Source organism: Bactrocera dorsalis, chromosome 6 (assembly GCF_023373825.1).
Source record: "Bactrocera dorsalis isolate Fly_Bdor chromosome 6, ASM2337382v1, whole genome shotgun sequence".
NCBI classification, from domain to species: domain Eukaryota; kingdom Metazoa; phylum Arthropoda; class Insecta; order Diptera; family Tephritidae; genus Bactrocera; species Bactrocera dorsalis.
The window spans coordinates 37,372,773-37,395,075 of record NC_064308.1 but is presented as its reverse complement, the minus strand read 5'-3'; the positions used below and the strand labels follow the sequence as shown (position 1 = coordinate 37,395,075).

Below are 22,303 nucleotides of genomic sequence, written 5' to 3'. Positions count from 1 at the left end.
CGACGAAACATCCCCAAATGGGTTGAGGCTGATCGACTTCGCCGGGGCCCGAAATATGCTTATCTGTAGTACTAGATTCCAGCATAAGAAGATACATCAAGCTACCTGGCTGTCTCCGGATCGAAAAACCTCCAACCAGATCGATCATGTTGTGATAGCCGGAAGACACGTCTCCAGTGTTTTAGATGTGCGTGCGCTCAGAGGTCCTAACGTCGACTCGAACCACTATATTGTTGCAGCCAAAATTCCCACCCGCTTCTGTGCAGCAAAAAACGCACGCCAACAAACACAAGGAAGGTTCGACGTCGAGAATCTGCAATCACAACAGACAGCCGAACGATTTTCTACTCGGCTTGCACTCCTGCTCTCTGAGAGCACTCGTCAACAACTCGATATAAGGGAACTGTGGAACGGCATTTCAAACTCCTTACGTACAGCTGCAACCGAAACCATTGGTTTTCGGAAAGTGCAAAAGAACAGCTGGTACGACGAGGAGTGCCGTGTCGCAGCGGAGAGAAAACGAGCTGCCTCCCTCGCAACGTTACGATCGACCACAACACGTGCGGGATGGGATAGATACCGAGAGTTGAAGAGGGAAGCGAGACGCGTTTGCAGACAGAAGAAGAAAGAGGCCGAAATGCGTGAGTACGAACAGCTCGATAAGCTGGCCGACAGGGGTAATGCTCGAAAATTCTACGAAAAGATGCGGCGACTTACAGAAGGTTTCAAGACCCTCCAAGGTGATCTAGCCACCGATGCCCAGAGCATACTTAAATTATGGAGGGAACACTTCTCCAGCCTGCTGAATGGCAGTGTACGCACAACACCAGGAGAAGGCGAACCCGATACCCCAATCGATGACGATGGAGCAGGCGTTCCATTGCCCGACCATGAAGAAGTTGGAATAGCAATTGCCCGACTGAAAAACAACAAAGCGGCAGGGGCCGATGGATTGCCGGCCGAGCTATTCAAATACGGCGGCGAAGAGCTGATAAGGTGCATGCATCAGCTTCTTTGCAAAATATGGTCGGACGAAAGTATGCCCAACGATTGGAATTTAAGTGTGCTATGCCCAATCCATAAAAAAGGAGACCCCACAATCTGCGCCAACTCCCGTGGGATTAGCCTCTTCAACATCGCATATAAGGTTCTGTCGAGCGTATTGTGTGAAAGATTAAAGCCCACCGTCAACAAGCTGATTGGACCTTATCAGTGTGGCTTCAGACCTGGTAAATCAACAACTGACCAGATATTCACCATGCGCCAAATCTTGGAAAAGACCCGTGAAAGGAGAATCGACACTCACCACCTATTCGTCGATTTCAAAGCTGCTTTCGACAGCACGAAAAGGAGCTGCCTTTATGCCGCGATGTCTGAATTTGGTATCGCCGCAAAATTAATACGGCTGTGTAAACTGACGTTGAGCAACACGAAAAGCTCCGTCAGAATCGGGAGGGACCTCTCCGAGCCGTTCGATACCAAACGAGGTTTCAGACAAGGCGACTTCCTATCGTGCGACTTCTTCAATCTGCTGCTGGAGAAAATTATTCGAGCTGCAGAACTTAATCGAGCAGGTACAATCTTTTATAAGAGTGTACAGCTGCTGGCGTATGCCGGTGATATTGATATCATGGGTCTCAACACCCGCGCCGTTAGTTCTGCTTTCTCCAGACTGAACAAGGAAGCAACGCAAATGGGTCTGGCAGTGAACGAGGGCAAGACGAAATATCTCCTGTCATCAAACAAACAGTCGTCGCACTCGCGACTTGGCTCCCACGTCACTGTTGACAGTCATAACTTTGAAGTTGTAGATAATTTTGTCTATTTAGGAACCAGTATTAACACCACCAACAGTGTCAGCCTGGAAATCCAACGCAGGATTACTCTTGCCAACAGGTGCTACTTCGGACTGAGTAGGCAATTGAAAAGTAAAGTCCTCTCTCGACGAACAAAAGCCGAACTCTATAAGTCGCTCATAATTCCCGTCCTGCTATATGGTGCAGAGGCTTGGACGATGACAACAACAGATGAGTCGACGTTGCGAGTTTTCGAGAGAAAAGTTCTGCGAAAGATTTATGGTCCTTTGCGCGTTGGCCACGGCGAATATCGCATTCGATGGAACGATGAGCTGTACGAGATATACGACGACATTGACATAGTTCAGCGAATTAAAAGACAGCGGCTACGCTGGCTAGGTCATGTTGTCCGGATGGATGAAAACACTCCAGCTCTGAAAGTATTCGACGCAGTACCCGCTGCGGGAAGCAGAGGAAGAGGAAGACCTCCACTCCGTTGGAAGGACCAAGTGGAGAAGGACCTGGCTTCGCTTGGAATATCCAATTGGCACCACGTAGCGAAGAGAAGAAACGACTGGCGCGCTATTGTTGACTCGGCTATAATCGCGTAAGCGGTGTCTACGCCAGTAAAGAAGAAGAAGAAGAGACAAACTCATTTTAAAAGTTTATTTAAAAACTGCGCATACACGAAATTGAAAATTTAGTTCAGTTTGCCGTTATAACAAATGGTGCCCTATGCATTCTGATCTGGGCCCATAACCATTGTTGCAGAGAATCACTAATAATGAAAAGGCAGTGTTTATGGTTCAAAGGTTTAATAAGAACTGAACTGAATTGAATGTACAATGTCATAAGTAATCTTGCGGTTACAGTTAGGAATCTATGGTACAGATAATATCATTTAGAAGGTTGCCATATTACTAATATTAAGATTACAACTTCAACAAAAATTAACAAAATACACACTTATAATATGGAATATTAACATAAAAATTCAGTTCTCTTTCAACTTTCATACTTTTATAATAAAAAAAATTGTATTAACATATAATATAAAAACTCAGTTCTTCATGTCAATTCATATCTACATATGTATATAGAACAATTTTTGCTATTGTTGAATTCAATGCACATATAAAGGTACATACGGGCATGTGCTGCAAATCGTTTTCGCATGAAACTGCCACCGAAACAATACGACAATAACGTGTTTGTGTGACACTTTCATGCGAAAACGATTTGCAGCACATGCCTGATATATGTATATGTATGTATAAAGTATTAAGGCAACTTATGGGTCATGTACTGAACACATAACGACGACAGACGACAAACGACAAACGAGAGTACGAAAGTGAAATGAAAACAAAACAACGCATGTACACAAAACAACGCAGCTGTCCATTTTGCATGTACACAATTTCGTTGTGGCCATACTAATACCTTGCACTTCAATGAAATTTTAATATTTTGTTCAAAGTTAAATTTTGTATTCAAAAAATAAATAAATAGGTATATATTTTTGTTTTAAATTATCAATTGTTATTACAAATGATATAATAGAGCTATTTTATGCTTTTATTTGTAAAATAACGTCAAGTTTGTAAGAGCTGTGAATAATTTTACATTTTACATATTAGTGGCATCACCACTTTCCTCATCTCTCTTCTTCCATTCTACTGTCGTTGGCAAATAGGAATTAGCGAGAATGACAACTGTCGGCCTACAGTCGTGTATTCGTGTCGTCGTCAAAATAAGTGTCAATAAGAACGTGTGTAATATTTGACAGATGTCGTCTGTCGTCTGTCGTATGTCGTCGTTATGTGTTCAGAGCATCAATTGAAGAAAGTAATAAAATTTAAAATCAAAGAAAGTAGTAAAGTTTAAAATCAAAGAAAGTGTGAAGTGAACAAAAGGAAGAAAACAAAAAGTTAAGTAGGGGTGGTGGCTTTTGATGCAGATATGGTTTTAAAAATGCGCTTTTTCTGCATTCGAATGTCCTTGCGTAGGTTGTCCTCTGCATTTTCGACCTTCGGGAGTTGAGAAAGTGTATCTATTTTACGGAAGAAACATGTATGTATGTACATAAGTATAAGATGCTTCATTATTGAAACTTGCGACTTACCCAGAAGAGCAGAAATAGTTTCTCGTAGGTTTTGAGTATTTTCTTGCCGTGCGTCCCGTCTAAATTGTGGCTGAGGACAACTGAATCGTCAAATATATTCTTCAAATTTCGGGTGGCACTTTGCTGCGGCAGTCTCTTTATGGTGGACACCTGTAAAATAAATAAATAAATTTTGTTATGAGTTAGATGTATACAATTTAATTCACTACTGCTGCTTAACTAGTACTAGAGTTTAACTTGTTTGATTATGTCGATATAACATTTTGCTCGCTTAAATAATAATTATGTTTCAAAATATACACATGTAGATATACAGCTAACTTTGCCGTTGTGCATCTAACTATATAAGTTGCAAAAAATATCATATTGAATTTTACTCCTATTATATTGTGGATAGCTGTATATATGACCGGGAAATATATAGGACTTTCACACTTACGTAAATCTCCCGATTCTCCGGCAATATTTTTTCCTCTATCGCTTTTAGACTTTCTTCACTTGAAAGTGGGAAAAGCTCTGCGATTGGCGCTCCCAATGACTCCTGGGGAATTAGCTTTTGCGTGACGATTTTCTGTTCCGCCAGAGCAGTCATTACAGCTTTATTATGGGCAAGTTGAGTTTCTGAAATTAATAACGATTTATTATATAATCTTGTGGAATATAAAGCGCTTCTTACGTTCCATTTGATCCAACTTTTTACAGACAAATGATTTTAACTTCCCGATATCCTCTAAAATGAGATATACATACATATGCATGCTTAATGTTATTTCTTACATACTTCTGATATTTACAATGTACATTGTACATATATGTAGTTATAACTACCTTTAACAGCGAGAAATTTCTCATTTACAACGCTGCAGTTACAGTTAGAGCTGGAACTTCTGGGATCACCGTCTATAATAAAAAATACAGAATGTTTGTTAATAACATAATTATTGACAGTAGTGGTATGTACTTACACTGTGGTTGAATATTTTCAGCCCATCTCTCATTCATTTTTAATTTTTTAAAAGACATTTGGTATTTTCTGAACGCGTTTAAATACATATTTTTGTGCATACATTTTTGTGCGTGTAAAATTAAAGTGTTAATGTTATATTTATTTGTATTATTAAAAATTTATTATTACAAACATCCATGCAAAATTGGAATCATGAGTAAGCGGCCTTTTTGAGGTAACAATTTGCATTCTATTTCGTCTACAGAAAACGAAATTTCTTCTTCTATTGGAGTTAAATCTACTAAACATATTCCTATAGTTGTTGAATCTAGAGGTTCAGTGAAAAAAGTTTCTAAATTTATAAACTTCTTTCCTACGACTAAACCCCCATTCTCTTTTTTAAAGCCCGTTATTTCTATAGGAGTATACGGCTTTATTACACAATAATTATCAGGGTGTTTCGAACTAAAAATACAGTTATTGTGATAGTACTGAAACGTTCTATTTTTAAGTAATTTTAAACCAACACATACAGGTTTTGTCACCAAATTCTCGAGTGAAATTCTATTAAAAAGTTGTTGTAGCACATGCGTTGGTTTCTTTACATATTTTTTTAGGGTTTGCAAATAGTTTTCGAAAGCATATGCAGATGAGCTAGATAAAAAGCCTATTGCTTTAATATTTTCTGCTAAGTGAAGCAGGTGATGAACATTGTATGTCACGCTCGTTTCTCCGAATACGACGGGGAAGTTTTGAACAAATAAATACAATAAATGTTTAGCTATATTAATATTCGCAAGGTAGGTTTTAGGGCAATGTAATATCCTACAAGCAGAGTGGATAAGCAAAAATTGATAATATAGATCGTCTGGCACATAATCCTAAAAATAAATAAATAAATAAAAATATCGAAAATAAGCTAACTAAAAGTGAAATTTAAAGAAAGAAAATTAATTTAAAAAAAAAAAAAATTAAGAATTGGAAAAGAACGTTTAATTGCGTATAAAAATTCCAGGGTCAGTTTTTTAAAAAAAAAAAGAGAGAACTTATTTATTTTTAGTAGATACAGGATCTACGAAAAACTATATACGATCCTCTATCGTGCCCAATCCAATAAATAACGAAAGCATTTTTTTTGCGAAATCCATAGCAGGAGACATAGAAATCAAACAGCATACCTTTCTAAACCTATTTAACTCAGACAAAAAACTGAAATTCTACCTCCTCCCAACTCTGACATCATTCCATGGTATTATTGGGAATGATAGCCTTAAAGAGCTTGACGCAGTCATCCACGTAAAGAATAACTTCATGGGGTTAGAAGGCAATACCAAAATTAAAATCAAGCAGATAGCTTCAAGATCTGTTAACAAAATAAATATTAAGGAAGATAACTTGTCACAAAAACATCAGAAGGAAATTAATAATTTAGTCGAAAAATTTTCTAATCTCTTTACTGAACCAAACGATAAACTTACCTATACCACTAAAGTCATAGGAGAAATCAGAACGCACAAGGACACTCCCGTTTATACAAGGTATTACCCTTACCCAATGTCATTAAAAGGTGAAGTCGAAAAACAAATCAACAAAATGTTAGACGATGGCATCATTCGACCATCAAGATCCCCTTATAATTCACCCGTTTGGGTTGTAGCTAAAAAGCCCGATCCCCAAGGCAATAAGCAATACCGAATCGTTATTGACTACAGGAAGCTTAACTCGATTACTGTAGCAGACCGTTACCCAATACCCCAAATTAATGAGGTACTATCCCAGCTTGGGAAAAACAAATACTTTTCCGTTTTGGATTTAAAGAGTGGATTCCATCAAATCCCTCTCAAAGAATCCGATATTGAGGAAACAGCTTTCTCAATAAACAATGGCAAATACGAATTCACAAGACTGCCATTCGGACTCAAGAATGCCCCTTCAATTTTCCAGCGAGCCTTAGATGACATTCTTCGTCATCACATTGGGAAAATTTGCTATGTCTATATCGATGATATAGTCGTTTTCAGCAACTCTGAAGAAGAGCACATCCTCCACTTGAACCAAATTTTCAAAACCCTTGAAGATGCAAACATGAAAATACAAATAGACAAATGCCATTTTTTCAGGGACTCAGTAGAGTTTCTTGGATTTATTATTTCCTCAAAAGGAATAACAAAGAATCCCTCAAAGGTAGAAGCAATAGCTGAAATACCTTACCCTAAAAATATTAAGCAACTTCGCTCATTTTTAGGCCTTTCCGGCTACTATCGTCGCTTTGTTAAAGATTACGCCATGCTGGCTAAACCCCTAACCATACTCTTAAGAGGGGAAGAAGGACGTATATCTAAAAACAAGTCCAGCAAAATCAATATCGAATTGGATGAAGACGCAAAGGATTCCTTCAACAAAATTAAAAATTCACTCATGTCTGACGACGTCATACTTTCCTATCCTGACTTCAATAAAGAATTCCATCTAACGACCGATGCGTCAAATTTTGCAATTGGTGCAGTCCTTTCGCAGGACAAACACCCCATCGCCTTCATCTCTCGAACACTAACCAAAACAGAAGAAGCCTATGCTACGAACGAAAAAGAGTTTTTAGCAATCATCTGGGCTCTACACAATTTCAGGAATTATCTATACGGTTCAGCCAAAGTAAAAATTTATACAGACCACCAACCCCTTACACAGGCCCTCAGCAATAAAAATAATAATTCCAAAATGAAACGTTGGAAAGCCACACTGGAAGAATACAATCATGAACTCCATTACAAACCAGGCACAACTAACGTGGTAGCCGACGCACTATCAAGAACGCCTCCCGAACCAATTAACGCCTTGTCAGTAACCCAGCATAGTGACGAGAGCTCATCCGATAACTTAATTTGGCATGTAGAATCCCCAATTAACGTTTTCAAAAACCAAATCTTCCTAAATTCAGGCCCAATTTCTACCTATCAATTCAAGATAGTATTCCCCACATACCATAGACACGTCATTGAAGAACCGGAATATAACTCAGAAACATTAATAAATCTCCTAAAAAGGTACCTAAACCCCTCCATAATAAATTGCATCAAAACCGACGAAAGAACTATGGGTAAAATTCAAGAAATATACCCGATCCACTTTAGTAACTATAAAACCAGGTTTTCTCAACTCCAAGTCCAGGATGTGACAGACGAACAGCAACAAGAAGAAATAATCATAAATACCCATAAAAGAGCACATAGGAATTCTCGTGAAAACAAACTTCAAATTTTAGAAAATTACTATTTTCCCTACATGACCAAAACAATAAAAAGAATTATTCAGCAATGCTCAGTTTGCAAAGAGAATAAGTACGACCGGCACCCTACCAAACCAAAATTAGGAGAAACCCCTATTCCACAATTTCCAGGACAAATCTTACATATTGATATTTACATTACTGAACGAAATTTCGTCCTTACAGCCATAGACAAATTTTCAAAGTATGCCCAAACCAAAATCCTTCGCTCCAGAGCCGTAGAACACGTTAAGGAACCTCTCCGAGAGCTACTGTTTCAATTTGGCGTACCAGAAACGGTAGTTATAGATAATGAAACGTCCTTGAATTCAGCTTCCATTCGATTTTTATTGGAAGATACCCTAAATATACAAATTTTTAGAACACCACCTTACGCAAGTTCCGTAAATGGTCAAGTAGAGCGATTTCACTCGACCCTCACAGAAATAATGCGCTGTTTAAAAGCAGAGCGAAGTTTCACCTCATTCGCCGAACTCCTCGATAACTCCCTCTACGAGTACAATTTTTCAGTCCACTCCTCTACAAAGAAAAAACCAATAGAGGTATTTTTCGGGAAAAGAATCTCCACAGACCCAAGCCAATTTGAAAGAGCTAGGGAAGAAATTATCTCAGAACTAAGAAATAGACAACTAAAAGATCTTTCCTACCATAATAAAGCCCGTCATCCAATTAAAACATATGACCCTGGAGAAACAATTTACGTTAGGATAAACACACGACTAGGAACCAAAATATCACCAAAATTTAAAAAAGAGGTAGTAAAGGAAGACAAAAATTCCACCGTCCTGACAGAATCAGGAAAAGTAGTTCATAAACGCAATATAAAAAATCAAAATTAAAATTTTTGTTTCCAGACTGCTCCTTATTTACCCAGTATTCGCATCAATAGACATTTATGACTACTCCGCGGCACAAATAGTTACGATAAATGACGGACTAGTAAAAATCCAGAATGGAGACTTCAGGCTAATACACATAATCGACCTCAACAAGTACGAACAATTTCTGACGGACATGTACAGATTCACCTCTTCGGACATATCCAAGGACACAATCCTTTATCCCATCCTAAAACACGAATTAACCCAATCTCTTCAAATTTTAGATACAATAAAACCTGTCGAAAGAAGACAGAAAAGATCCATAAATAGTTTAGGAACGGCTTGGAAATTCATAGCCGGAAGCCCCGATCACGAGGATCTGGATGTAATAACCAAAAATCTTAATGAAATTAATAATAACAATAATAAACAAGTACTAATTAACAATATTTTTAACGAAAAAATTAATAACATTAGCATGATAGTAAATAATCTTCTTAATAACATAAGGAAAGATACTTATATAGAAAACGAGACTATTATAAATTTACAAAATAGAATTAGATTAATAAAAGAAGAGTTGATTAACATTAAATACGCCATACAGTGGGCAAAGAAAGACATTTTAAACACATTATTGTTAAATAAAAATGAAATCGAAATTGCATTAGAAAATTTAGAAAATGACGAAATACCTTTCAAAAATGCTGAAGAAGCACTAGAAATATCAAATATAAATGTAATCAGTCAAAATATGACAATATTTTACATGGTAAAAATACCATTAACTATTAAGGAAAATTTTCAAAAAATGATTATAAGACCAGTTGTAAAACAAAACAAAATTATAATTAATGTCAAATTTGATAAAATATTAAAGGGTACAAAAGATACCTATGGAATTAAAGAAGAATGTAATAATTATAAGAAAATTGAGATTTGTAAGCAAACTCAACTAGTAAATATAAGTAATAGTAGTTGTATACCTAGAGTAGTAAATAGCCTAAATTCATCTTGCACTGTAACAAACGGCCAACATATCCAACGAATCGAAGAAGTAAAACCTGGCACCATATTACTTAATGGCTTCCAAGGAGTAATAGATGCTGACGGAATGCAGAAAAATTTATCAGGGTCACACCTTATTAATTTTCATAACTCAACGTTAAAAATAAATCATCAATTTTACATTAATTACGATTTGGTTCCACTGCCGGCAATCACAGCAGTCCTGCAACCAGCACCAATCGAAAGAAATCGAATTGAATTACTTTCTCTCCAGGCCTTAAAGGAGTTTCATATTGATAACACAAGAAGAATAAATCTTCTGAACACAGCAACGATATCCAATAGCTCCCTTTCACTTGGAGCCGTTGCAACTATCATTCTCGGTTTAATATTTTTTCGGAAATTCTGGAGAAAGCACCAAAACAGAATAATCATATCTTCAAGCCTGGACCTTAACCAGATGCCCCCAGCGAATATTGATCCCAAGGAGATCAAAGATCTTTCCAGTGATCAAAATACTTACATCAATTTTAACAACCTCCCCTATTTTTGATAGGCTCTCGGGACGATCGCTTTTAAGAGGGGAAGTGTTAACATGGCAAATGTTAACAATTGCTAGCTAAATAATAATAATGCGTAATCAGCAATAACAAGTAAAGCATAGCGGAAATGCATCTTTAGTTGCACAATATTTCCCACAGCAAAAGTCAGACGCTTGCATTAACATAAAAGCTCATTTTTCGGTGTGAAGCGGAAATCCAACACGCGCAACCCAAATAAGTCAATTCGGAGAATTGACAACATCAAGTCAGCAGTTGGCCAGTGCAACTTAGCTTAGATTTTAAGTAAATTAATTTTTAAGCTTTAGTCTTAGTTCTGTACCCGAATCATAAACTAATTAATAAAATTTTTTTTAAAAGAAATTTACATAAAATTTCTTAACTTACAAATATGCGTACGCATGTAAATATGTCACCCACAAAAACTACAAACATTGCTTTACAAAAACAAGAATTGTTTCAAATAGCATCATACATACATATTTATATGCGTTCACATGTAGATATGTATGTCACCCGAAAAAAGTAAAAATATTGTTCCACAAAAACAACAATCGTCTAATATAGCATCAGCAGCGTCACCAGTCAATATGGCAGCCAAATAGTCGATGCTCAAGTTTGTGGAAAAACACACAACAACAATATTTTCATTCATGAACGCAAGCGCACTTTCAACAGGCAAACTCGCTTCATTCATAAAAGTAGACACCATTACATCTTCCCGAGCACGCCTTTGCCAACAAGCGTGTTTTCGCGACGATGGCAATAGCTAAAAATCATAAATTTAACAATTTCTGATATTTGTATGAGAAAGAAAAAGTGCCAACCCCGCAAATAAATTTTCAATATTCCTCTGATTTATGTGTACAGTGATTCCCGGTTAAGTAGTACTCCGCTCAAATGAAAATCCTCCCTCTTAACTGCCTATATCTTGGAGCTTCTTACGGTTTGTTTTTTGAAATAAATTCAAACTATTGTTTTAAGTACGACTCGGTTAAGTATCCGCAGTTGCTTATGTACCATATTATATTTTTATTTTTAGAAACCACAAACATCTGTATCTTTAATTGTGGCACATAACCGGGATTGACTATATTTGTCAAGGAATGTAAAAAATATTTTTAGGCGGCTTGGAAAAATCTACGTCGATATGTATGCAAGCCGACACACAAACATGCATATATACGCTGGTTTGTATGTGAAGCTGTTTCAGTGGCAATTGGCGATCGTTCGTTTGTGTTTTCGGCACAGCTCGGATTTTCTACCAACAACACAATGGTTGGACGCTTTGTCGTCACGGCAGTTCTTCGACACATTGACTCTTTGACATGAAAGCAAAAAATGTGAGCTTCGCCATTAGTTGTCCGTGTCAATGGAAATTTTGCATGAAGCATTGAGTGTACATATTTACATACATATGTTGCATGTAGACAAATTTACAAACATTATGCGTATGGTTCTTGCAAATTTGTTTACATGCACACATAATTACATATGTATGTACGTGAATATGCGCGACCGCTTGGTCTTTTAATATGTACATATGTATGTTATCAAAACTTTTAAAGGCCTGCAAAGAATATATCTTATCAAACCTACATTAATTAAATATTTAGGTAAAACAACATAAACATGACTATTACAGTATGCAAAATCCATATTCGTACACCACGTATTTTATAGCAATTTTACACATAAAAAAATATTGTCAAATAATTATAAAAAAAGTTATATGTTATTTTAAGTATACACGTATATATATTTCATTTTATTAAAAAAATTAATTTTTCTGAAAAAATTTCACATTTTTAAGCAAACTTAACATTTTCTATAAGGCAAAGTTCATATTCGTACACTATTTAAAGTACAAAATAAATTAATGTTACGTAAAAATTAATATTTGGTTGGATAACCTTTTTGTTTTAAAACAGAATGTAAGCGTCGTGACATCGATTTCACCAATTTTTTGGTAAGTTTTGGACATATTTTTTCCCATTCTTTTCGTAAAGCCTGTTTAAGGTCCTGAAGATTTCTAATGCTATAATTTTTTAATGAGTTTTTCAAGATAGACCATAAGTTCTCAATTGGGTTTATGTCAGGGCTCTGAGGTGGCGTTTTCAGGTATTTTGGACAGTTATATAATATCCAAAGCCTTGTATCTAATGCCGTATGTTTGGGGTCATTATCCTGCTGGAAGATGAAGCGACTTCCCAAACCCAATTTTTCAGCGCTATGATGTAGATTTCGTTTTAGTATGTCTATGTACTTCTTAGCATTCATTATCCCATCAATAAAATGCAAGTTTCCTACTCCCGAAGCACTGAAACATCCCCAAACCATCACAGATGATACGCCGTGTTTAAATGTGGGTATAAGGTTTTGTTTACACAAGCTAGTATTTGCCTCCCTCCATATTTTTACTCTTCCATCGGACATCTTCAAGTTGAATTTTGATTCATCACTGAAAATCACCCCTTTCCAGAAACGATACTCCTTATTTTTATATGTTTTTGCAAAAATTATACGCTTTCTTCGATTGATTGCACTGATAAATGGTTTTCTTCGTGCGACTCTGTTCCGAAATCCGATTTTTTTTATATAATTTCGTACAGTTTGTGCTGTCAAACTTATACCAATGTTTGAATTCAAAAGAGCAGAAAGCTTCACCGCACTAATAGTCACATCTTTTCTTATTTCTCGTAGAATAAAAGATTGTTGGCGCCTATTTAAAATGCATCTGTTTTGATTTCTGACTTTTTTTATTAGATCTTCCACTTTCTTTATATATTTTAATAATGGATTGAATAGTGGAGCAGCTCCGTTTCGTAATTTTTCCGATTTCTCGAAGAGATTTGCCACCTTTATATAAATTTATAACTAAATTTCTCATTTCATTTGTTAATTCACTTGATTTCCGTCCCATTTTTTAAGCTTTTCACTTTTTTTCACACAAAATAAAGCACACTTCAAGAAATAGAGCAGACACAAGCAACTTCTTATCTGGAATTCGCAAATTTCGAAGTAACGGTACATTCCCAGCTTTATTATCGGGGGATGCCATGCTGTACGAATACGAATTTTGCTTCGAAATTTCGTAATGATTGCCATAAATTAGCAATTACGTTTTAAATATAAAAAAAATTTAGGCAATCAGAAATGTACTTCTAACGTATAATATATTAACACAAAATTAAGTGAATCTTTCAATTAAATGTAGAGGGAGTGGTGATAATATAGAAAAACCAGTGGTGTACGAATATGGATTTTGCACACTGTATATGTATATTTCCAAAGATTTTAAGGAATTCATCATGAAATAGTTTAATTTGTACGTACTTGCTTATATGCTTTGATATGAAATATATAGAAAATATACATACATATGTATGTATGTATATAAATTATATGCAGAGTCGTTTGCGCATTGTAAATATGCGAATCTGTAAGCGTACACTACTTAACATCGGAAATAGCATAAGTTTTCTCATTAAACACTGAAAATGCTCAATTCTGCTATTTTCATGCCCCTGATATTAAGTGGTGAAACGCGCTAATAATTTCCTGTGGTGAAATGCTCTCATCCAAAACAGTAAATATCCCAAAATTGAAATATCCCTAAATTTTTGACACCTTCTCTATAAATATACGTTCTCTGATAATATTATTAAGCTTATATGAGACCTTAATATCGTACATATGTGTCAGAGAACGTTTACCATAGAGAAGGTTCACGGCGCGGAGAGCGTAAAAATATTTTTGGCTAACTCGGTCGAGATGGAGAGTTTCACCACTGCCAGCTCGGCAGGAGAAATTTTAAAATTTTCGCTTGAACAGAGTTGAGAGTGAAATAAAAATTATGCTAAAAACTATGGGTGTATGAATTAGCCCCCACTGAATTAACCCCCACCGGGCAAAATGACTTAAGCCCCACCAATTTCTTAGTGAATCTTTCCCCACCATGACGGAATCCCCACGAAAAAAAAATGAATTAAACCCCACGAAAATGATTTTTTCCCCACCAATCGAAATGAATTAAGCCCCACCAAACGTGGGTGTTCTTACATGACAGAATCCCCACGAAAAAAAAATGAATTAAACCCCACGAAAATGATTTTATCCCCACCAATCGAAATGAATTAAGCCCCACCAAACGTGGGGGTTCTTACATGACAGAATCCCCACTAAAAAAAAGAATTAATCCCCACGAAAATGACTTTAGCCCCACTTTCCGCCATTTTTAATTTTGTTGTAAAATTGGTGGGGCTTAAGTCATTTTGCCCGGTGGGGGTTAATTCAGTGGGGGCTAATTCATACACCCAAAAACTATATATTGCTCTAACAGACGTATGTTCGCTCTTTTGCTTATATTTTTATACGTTTATATGCAAACATGTGTATTAGTATGAATTCTTTTTGTGCATATTAATGAATACATGTGCAATTGAATAAATTTGAATTAAATTACTTTTTCAAAGCAATATTCGTAGTTTATGTGAAAATAAAGCCTATTTTTTTAATTATATTTGTAATTGATATATTCATACTTATGTGTGTACTTCATTACATATGTATATAAAAAACTATCATAATATTATTAAAAAAATGAAATATATTACAATAGTGATAAATGTACATTAATCGTACATTTTATCATTCAAAACTTATATTCACATGTATGATGACCATACAAAAGTTTGTATGTATATGTTTATGTTCGCTTTCGCGAATTCAAATCATATTGTATTATCACTTATCAATAATAATATGTGCGCGCTACTCATATGTACATATATATGTGCGTATTAAATTCCCACAGAAATAATCCATACACAACATACATACATACTTCTATGCGTTCACATGTAGATATGTCATACGCGAAAATTTCAAATATTGTTCTACAAAAACAAAGTAGCATCAGCAGCGTCACAAGCCAATAGACATGGCAGCCAAATAGCCGATGCGCAAATTTGTAGAAAAACACACAACAACAACTTTTTTCATTCATGAACGCAAGCGCACTTTCAACAGGCAAACTTGCTTCATTCATAAAAGCAGACACCATCACATCTTCTCGAACATGCCTTTACCGACAGTGTCTTTTCGCGACGATGGCGAAAGCTTAAAATCATAAATTGAACAATTTCTGATATTTGTATGAGAAGGAAAAAATGACAACCCCGCAAATATGTATATGTATTCAAATATATTAGAATAAAATTGGCAACATAGTATATTTGTCGATTTTCAAGTCAAGAAATTATTGTTTTAAGTACCACTCGCTCATGTGACATATTATATTTTTTTTATTTTTAACAAACCACAGAAATCTGTATCTTTGATTGTGGCACATAACCGGGATTGACTATATTTGTCAAGGAATGTAAAAAATACGCGGCTTGCAAAAATTTGCGTCGATATGTATGCAAGCTCATACACAAACACACATATCTACGCTGGTTTGTATGCGATGCTGTTTCAGCGGCAAGGGAAGCAGTGGCAATTGGCGATCGTTCGTTTGTGTTTTCGGTACAGTTCGGATTTTCTACCAACAAAACAATGTTGTGACGCTTTGTCGCCGTGTCGGTCCGTCGACACATTGATAGCAGAAACAGTGGAGAACGTAGAATCGTTCCCCGTGTCAGCTGATACCACCTATCTTATGGGCGCGCAATGTAAGTGAACAGTGAAAAACGCTACTCCCTTCTCTCTTTGACGTAGGATGACGTGGGAATTCACGACATTTGGATTTTTGACGCAGAAATGTGTCAGCTGATTGCTCTCTCACATCGCAGGGTTGCCAATATCGATATACTGTAGTAATTAGCAACTTTTATAATTCAATCTGTTCAATATGTTTGAAATTTTCTTAAAATAACTCAAAATCAGAGTCGAATGCTATTATTTATAAGTATATAAACTATTTTTAATAGTTTGTTTTCAGTTTTGATATTTTATATTGTAAAAAATTGTAATTGAAAAAATAGATGTGTACAAAACTATATTGTATATGCATTGCTCAATGGCAACATTGTTCAAATGAAAACAAACAAAAATGGCTGATTTCTGCGTTTTTCCTACGTTCTCCACTGTTCACACATTTTGCTCTATAAGGAAGGAAAAGGAAAGGAATGGAAGGGAGTAGCGTTTTTGACTGGTTCTGCTGTGACTCTTTTGAGCTTCGCCATTGGTTGTCCGTGTCAACGGAAATTTCGCATGAAGCATTGAGTCAGTGTTTAAAAAACTGCAGTCGAATTAGCAGAAGTCGCAATATTGTTGCTATTCGCTACTTCAACTGCGAGCGATATCAAAAAGTATGCAATTGCTTTTGCTTCTGCTTCTGAAAAAATCAGAAGTCGCATGCTTTGACTGGCGCAAAAATCAAACAGCTACGAAAATCAGAAATCAGCATAAGTCGCCGTTATTCGTTTTTCTGCTTTCTGCTTTGCTGTTGCTTTCGATCGTAGACATAAGTTGCCGCAGCAGCTATCGACAATTTTCGACAGTCGTCGGCAGTCACAGTCGCCAAAAATAATGCATTCGGCTTTTTGCTACTTTTGATTTTTGTGGCTGTTGCTTTCGATCAGCATCGTAAGTCCAAAAAAGCAAGAAGTCTTTGGTGTTAAAACACAACCTAAACTCAGAGAAAAATATATGTTTGTTGATATGGGTTTGGAATGAGGTTATTGATCAAAAAAATCACATCAAATTATAAACAATAATAATAACTTACAAGATTTTTGTTGTTATTCATATAATTCGAACTTTCTTTACATTTGTACAAGCAGTAACGCTGCAGCTAAATGATTAATTGAGGATTACACGGGATCTCATATTCCATGTTATATTTTCCTTGGTTTTTGAAAGAGTTCTTCTAGTATTTCATCAACTGACAGATCAATATCCCTATGAATTTTCATTGATGCTAGACCATTAAGCCTATCTTGACCTGTCGTATTTCGTAAATAGGTTTTAATTCTCTTTAAACTTGAAAAACTTCTTTCCGGTGATGCTATTGAAACAAGCAATAACGCCAATATGCGTAAAATCTTGAAAACATTCTCAAAAGACGTTTTGTTCACTGCTTCTAAAGCTTCGAGAGCATTCCGAAAATGCTTGCCTGAAGTTCGCTGTTTCCACATTTTCACCTCCGCAAGAAAGTTTTGTTCTGAACAGTTGATCACCCTTTCATAAAAAGAAATATTTCTCAAGCTTTTTAGAGTCAAATTCGTACTTTGGGAAAAATACACACAAATTTTCTAACACTGATCTGTGGTCAAGAAAGCGGCTTTTCAAATGAGCAATGTAAGTATCAAGAAAGGGAATATAAAAAGCAATGCGATAGTATGTCTCAGCGTCGTTCGTTTTCAAATTGAAGCGATTCATTTGGCGACTACTGTAGCGTGGTACCTTTATTTCTATACCTAGTTCGGTGCATACTTCTTCAACGTTATTAAAAATCAAAAAAAAAAATTTTCGACATTTTGTCGCATTTCTTCGAACTCTTTTAAATCGTTGCCCACTAATCTAATGGCGTCTGCGAGATCTTCATCAGGCGATTGTAATTGCCGGCTGAGAGGTAGAACGACTGCATGTACGGATTGCATTATGAAGTAGGAAATTTGGAATTCGCTTTTCAACACTTCCAATCGTTTTGGCCAACGGAAAAAGTTGTGTAACGATCCAATTGTTTCTAGTGCATTTCTGATACCAACAACTTCGCAGGCTGAGTTGATTGCCAGATTAAAGCTATGTGCCATGCAATGTACATAGATCGCTAATGGGAAACTCAATTTTGCGAATGCATGGGCACCATGAAATTCCCCACTCATTCCTGGAGCTCCATCATACCCTTGGGCATACCAAAAAGAGCAGTCAATGCCAACTTTCGAAAGATATTTCATTATCGTTTTCGCTAACCGTTCTCCGGTCGTTTCTGTAACGGGGACAAATGCTAAGAAATCCTCTCGAAGGTTTCATGATTGGTCAAAGTACCGCACACAAATGGCAAACTGATCAATCCCGGCGATGTCTGTTGTACCATCAGCTAATATTAAAAATCCGCAACTGTTTGTTGTCGAAAGTTTTCATTTACTTTAATGCGACAAGGCCAGTGGATATACAAGCATAATAATTATATAAAAATAGTTTAGCGACGTTTGAAAACCGTGCATAATTATTTGTCAAGTTGCATAATTAACTCATTCTTTTCAACAGTATAACATGATTTTTCGCAATTCAACTATCTTTATACCCATTTTATGCACAAGACAAAACGTGTCCTATAATAACTGAATTTTTGCGAGGGAACTCCTATATTAAAAATACGTTGAGTAATAAAACTTTTCGTAAAGAAACGTATTGTAATGCTCAGCAGGCTATTCAAACACCAGCCCCTGAACATAGCGTCTTTTAAAATTCGCTACAAACATATCCTTGAATTGATAATTAAAGTTCGGTTTATCCTATCTACTCTACGTAGCCGTATAACTGTAAGAAGTTTTGTTTTAAAAAATTACAGTACACTTAAGCCACTCGTTAAGTTAATTGTACAGGTATTAAAGAGGTGCATTTTGCAAAGTAACGGGTGATTTTTTTGAGGTTAGGATTTTCATGCATTAGTATTTGACAGATCACGTGGGATTTCAGACATGGTGTCAAAGAGAAAGATGCTCAGTATGCTTTGACATTTCATCATGAATAGACTTACTAGCGAGCAACGCTTGCAAATCATTGAATTTTATTACCAAAATCAGTGTTCGGTTCGAAATGTGTTTATCGACAAATTTTGTTCAGCGATGAGGCTCATTTCTGGTTGAATGGCTACGTAAATAAGCAAAATTGCCGCATTTGGGGTGAAGAGCAACCAGAAGCCGTTCAAGAACTGCCCATGCATCCCGAAAAATGCACTGTTTGGTGTGGTTTGTACGCTGGTGGAATCATTGGACCGTATTTTTTCAAAGATGCTGTTGGACGCAACGTTACGGTGAATGGCGATCGCTATCGTTCGATGCTAACAAACTTTTTGTTGCCAAAAATGGAAGAATTGAACTTGGTTGACATGTGGTTTCAACAAGATGGCGCTACATGCCACACAGCTCGCGATTCTATGGCCATTTTGAGGGAAAACTTCGGACAACAATTCATCTCAAGAAATGGACCCGTAAGTTGGCCACCAAGATCATGCGATTTAACGCCTTTAGACTATTTTTTGTGGGGCTACGTCAAGTCTAAAGTCTACAGAAATAAGCCAGCAACTATTCCAGCTTTGGAAGACAACATTTCCGAAGAAATTCGGGCTATTCCGGCCGAAATGCTCGAAAAAGTTGCCCAAAATTGGACTTTCCGAATGGACCACCTAAGACGCAGCCGCGGTCAACATTTAAATGAAATTATCTTCAAAAAGTAAATGTCATGAACCAATCTAACGTTTCAAATAAAGAACCGATGAGATTTTGCAAATTTTATGCGTTTTTTTTAAAAAAAAAGTTATCAAGCTCTTAAAAAATCACCCTTTACTAAGCTGAGCGTCACAACAAAGAATATTATTTCATGTTGCAACTATTTATCGAATATGAAGCAGCCTTGACACTTGTACTCGTAGGACCAAAGGAACTGTTTGAAGATGCTGTAGTATACATGTACATATGTATGTACTTGGCGTTATACAAGTAGTATCGTTCGGTCTAACGCATTACATGCAAATTTTTTCTTTATTGCTGAGGTGAGGTAGCGCTACCCTTTGGTAATATGCGCCCAGTAATTTGTGTTTGAATGAATGTATGTATGAGTTTTCATTCCTAAAGAGTTGTTCATGTAATTTTAGCATAGTTCGTGCCGCATGGCAGAGCTTGGTATTTATTGGCAAGTGTTAATGTCAACTTAAAAATTGTGATCCAGTTAAAATAAAGTCAAACACTCAATTATGTCATTCTCTGATGTGGTATTTTTAAACAGTTAAAAATGTGGGTAGTGATCCTACTGACGTGCCACCTATTAGCACTTATTAACTTGTAGCTAACTTCCTGCCACTTTGCACTTTAGTAATACAAGGAGAAACTGAGTAACCAGAGGTAAAGGTAATCACGGCGATAAAAAAATAAGATTTTTAACAAATGAGGAAGGGCTAAGTTCTGGTATAACCGAACATTTTATATATATTAGGGTGCTTCAAAATTTTTTTTTTTAATATTTTTTCAACTCTTAGCCCCTCAAATGTTAGTGTTTGGCAAAACAAAAATCCTCCCTCAAACCAGGCGCTGTAGTTTAACTCTAAGGGGTCGCTATTTATTTTTTGGGTTCCCATACATTTAATATAGGTATTTTCGTTTTTTCATTCAAACTAAAATTTTGTTGCAGAAATTTTTAAAGTTTGAAAAGTCAACTTTCTGAATATGTGATAGTTATTTTTGAGAAACGAAAGTTAATTGGTGATTTTTTTTTAAGTACCCTAATATATATATATATTATATGACAGTGAAAAGGAAGACTTCTACTCCGTGGGAAAGACCAGGTGGAGAAGGACCTGGCTAAAACTCGGCTTAAATCGCTTAAGCGATGTTTACGCCAGTAAAGAAGAAGAAAAATGTTGAATTTCCTACTAAACTAAAGCTCGCGCAGTTGTAGGCTTATTGCAATAGACTTGTGATTTTAAATAACCCCTTAAAAAGAAATCTGATGGTGTCGAATCACCTCATTTTCAAAAATGATCCAATTATGACTCCAGCCTAAAATCCACACCAAACAGTACCAGTTGTGAATGCATTTTAAACTGCTGCCGCCAAGCTGTAATTATTTGATTTATTAAAATGGTGAAATTAGATATGGGGGCTAAGGCAAGTTCTCGTCCGATTTTATCTATTTCCGACAAACAAATTTAGGTGATGTAACTTCAATGGTTTAACAGATATACACATTAAAAATATAAGAGGGCAGAGCCACGCCCACTTTCTAAATATTGCAAACCACACCTGCTCTCTATTACGTTGTACGAAATTACAGTTTCTTATTTTAATTTGAGGCTTAGTTAACGTAATTTGTTTTTTCGACTTTCGATCAATGATTTTTGGGGGATTGGCAATGGTCCGAATACGCCCAATTACAAGCTCGTTCTTCTGATTACACCAAGTGTACGTTTCATGACAAATTCTCAATTTTTACTCCAGTGTTCGAAGTTTCATGACGATAACTCAATTTTCACTCAAGTTACAGCTTACACAGACAGATAGACAGACATCCGGATTTCAACTCATTTCTTCATCCTAATCATTTGTACATATGTATAGTATGTATAGTATATATATACAGTAAGCCTATTTCTATCTCGAATAGTTTTAGGTAATGCAAACAAACGTTAGGTGAACCAAACTATTATACAATAATTTGGTAGACATTGACTGATTTCTACAATGTATAAACCGAAATTTTTAGCTGGTCAATACTTCCCATAGTACATATACTCTACGGCAACATGTTGAAAGAGTATAAAAATCACATAATCTCAATGAAATAAGTTCTGTGAAATATAAATGGGGTCTCACACATTGGACAGATTGAACACGGTATAATACAGATTATACGAGTACGAGAAAAAATTCTTCGAAAAAGTTTATGGGCGATGTGTACTGCGTAATTAATGCATGATTATAATTAGTGCTTACTACAAACCTTATATCGACTTCGAAGTATAGGATAATAGATTTTATTATACTTTTTTTATTACAAAAAATCGGTTTGAAACGTGAAGGTAGCAGTCAGTTGC

The 22,303-nt window shown here is 36.0% G+C and overlaps 1 protein-coding gene across 7 annotated transcripts in view; it reads left to right on the top strand.

The window, feature by feature from the left end:
- LOC105227024 (uncharacterized) overlaps positions 1-22,303 on the top strand; it is a 227,674-nt gene that overhangs the window by 148,826 nt on the left and 56,545 nt on the right. The window lies entirely within an intron of this gene.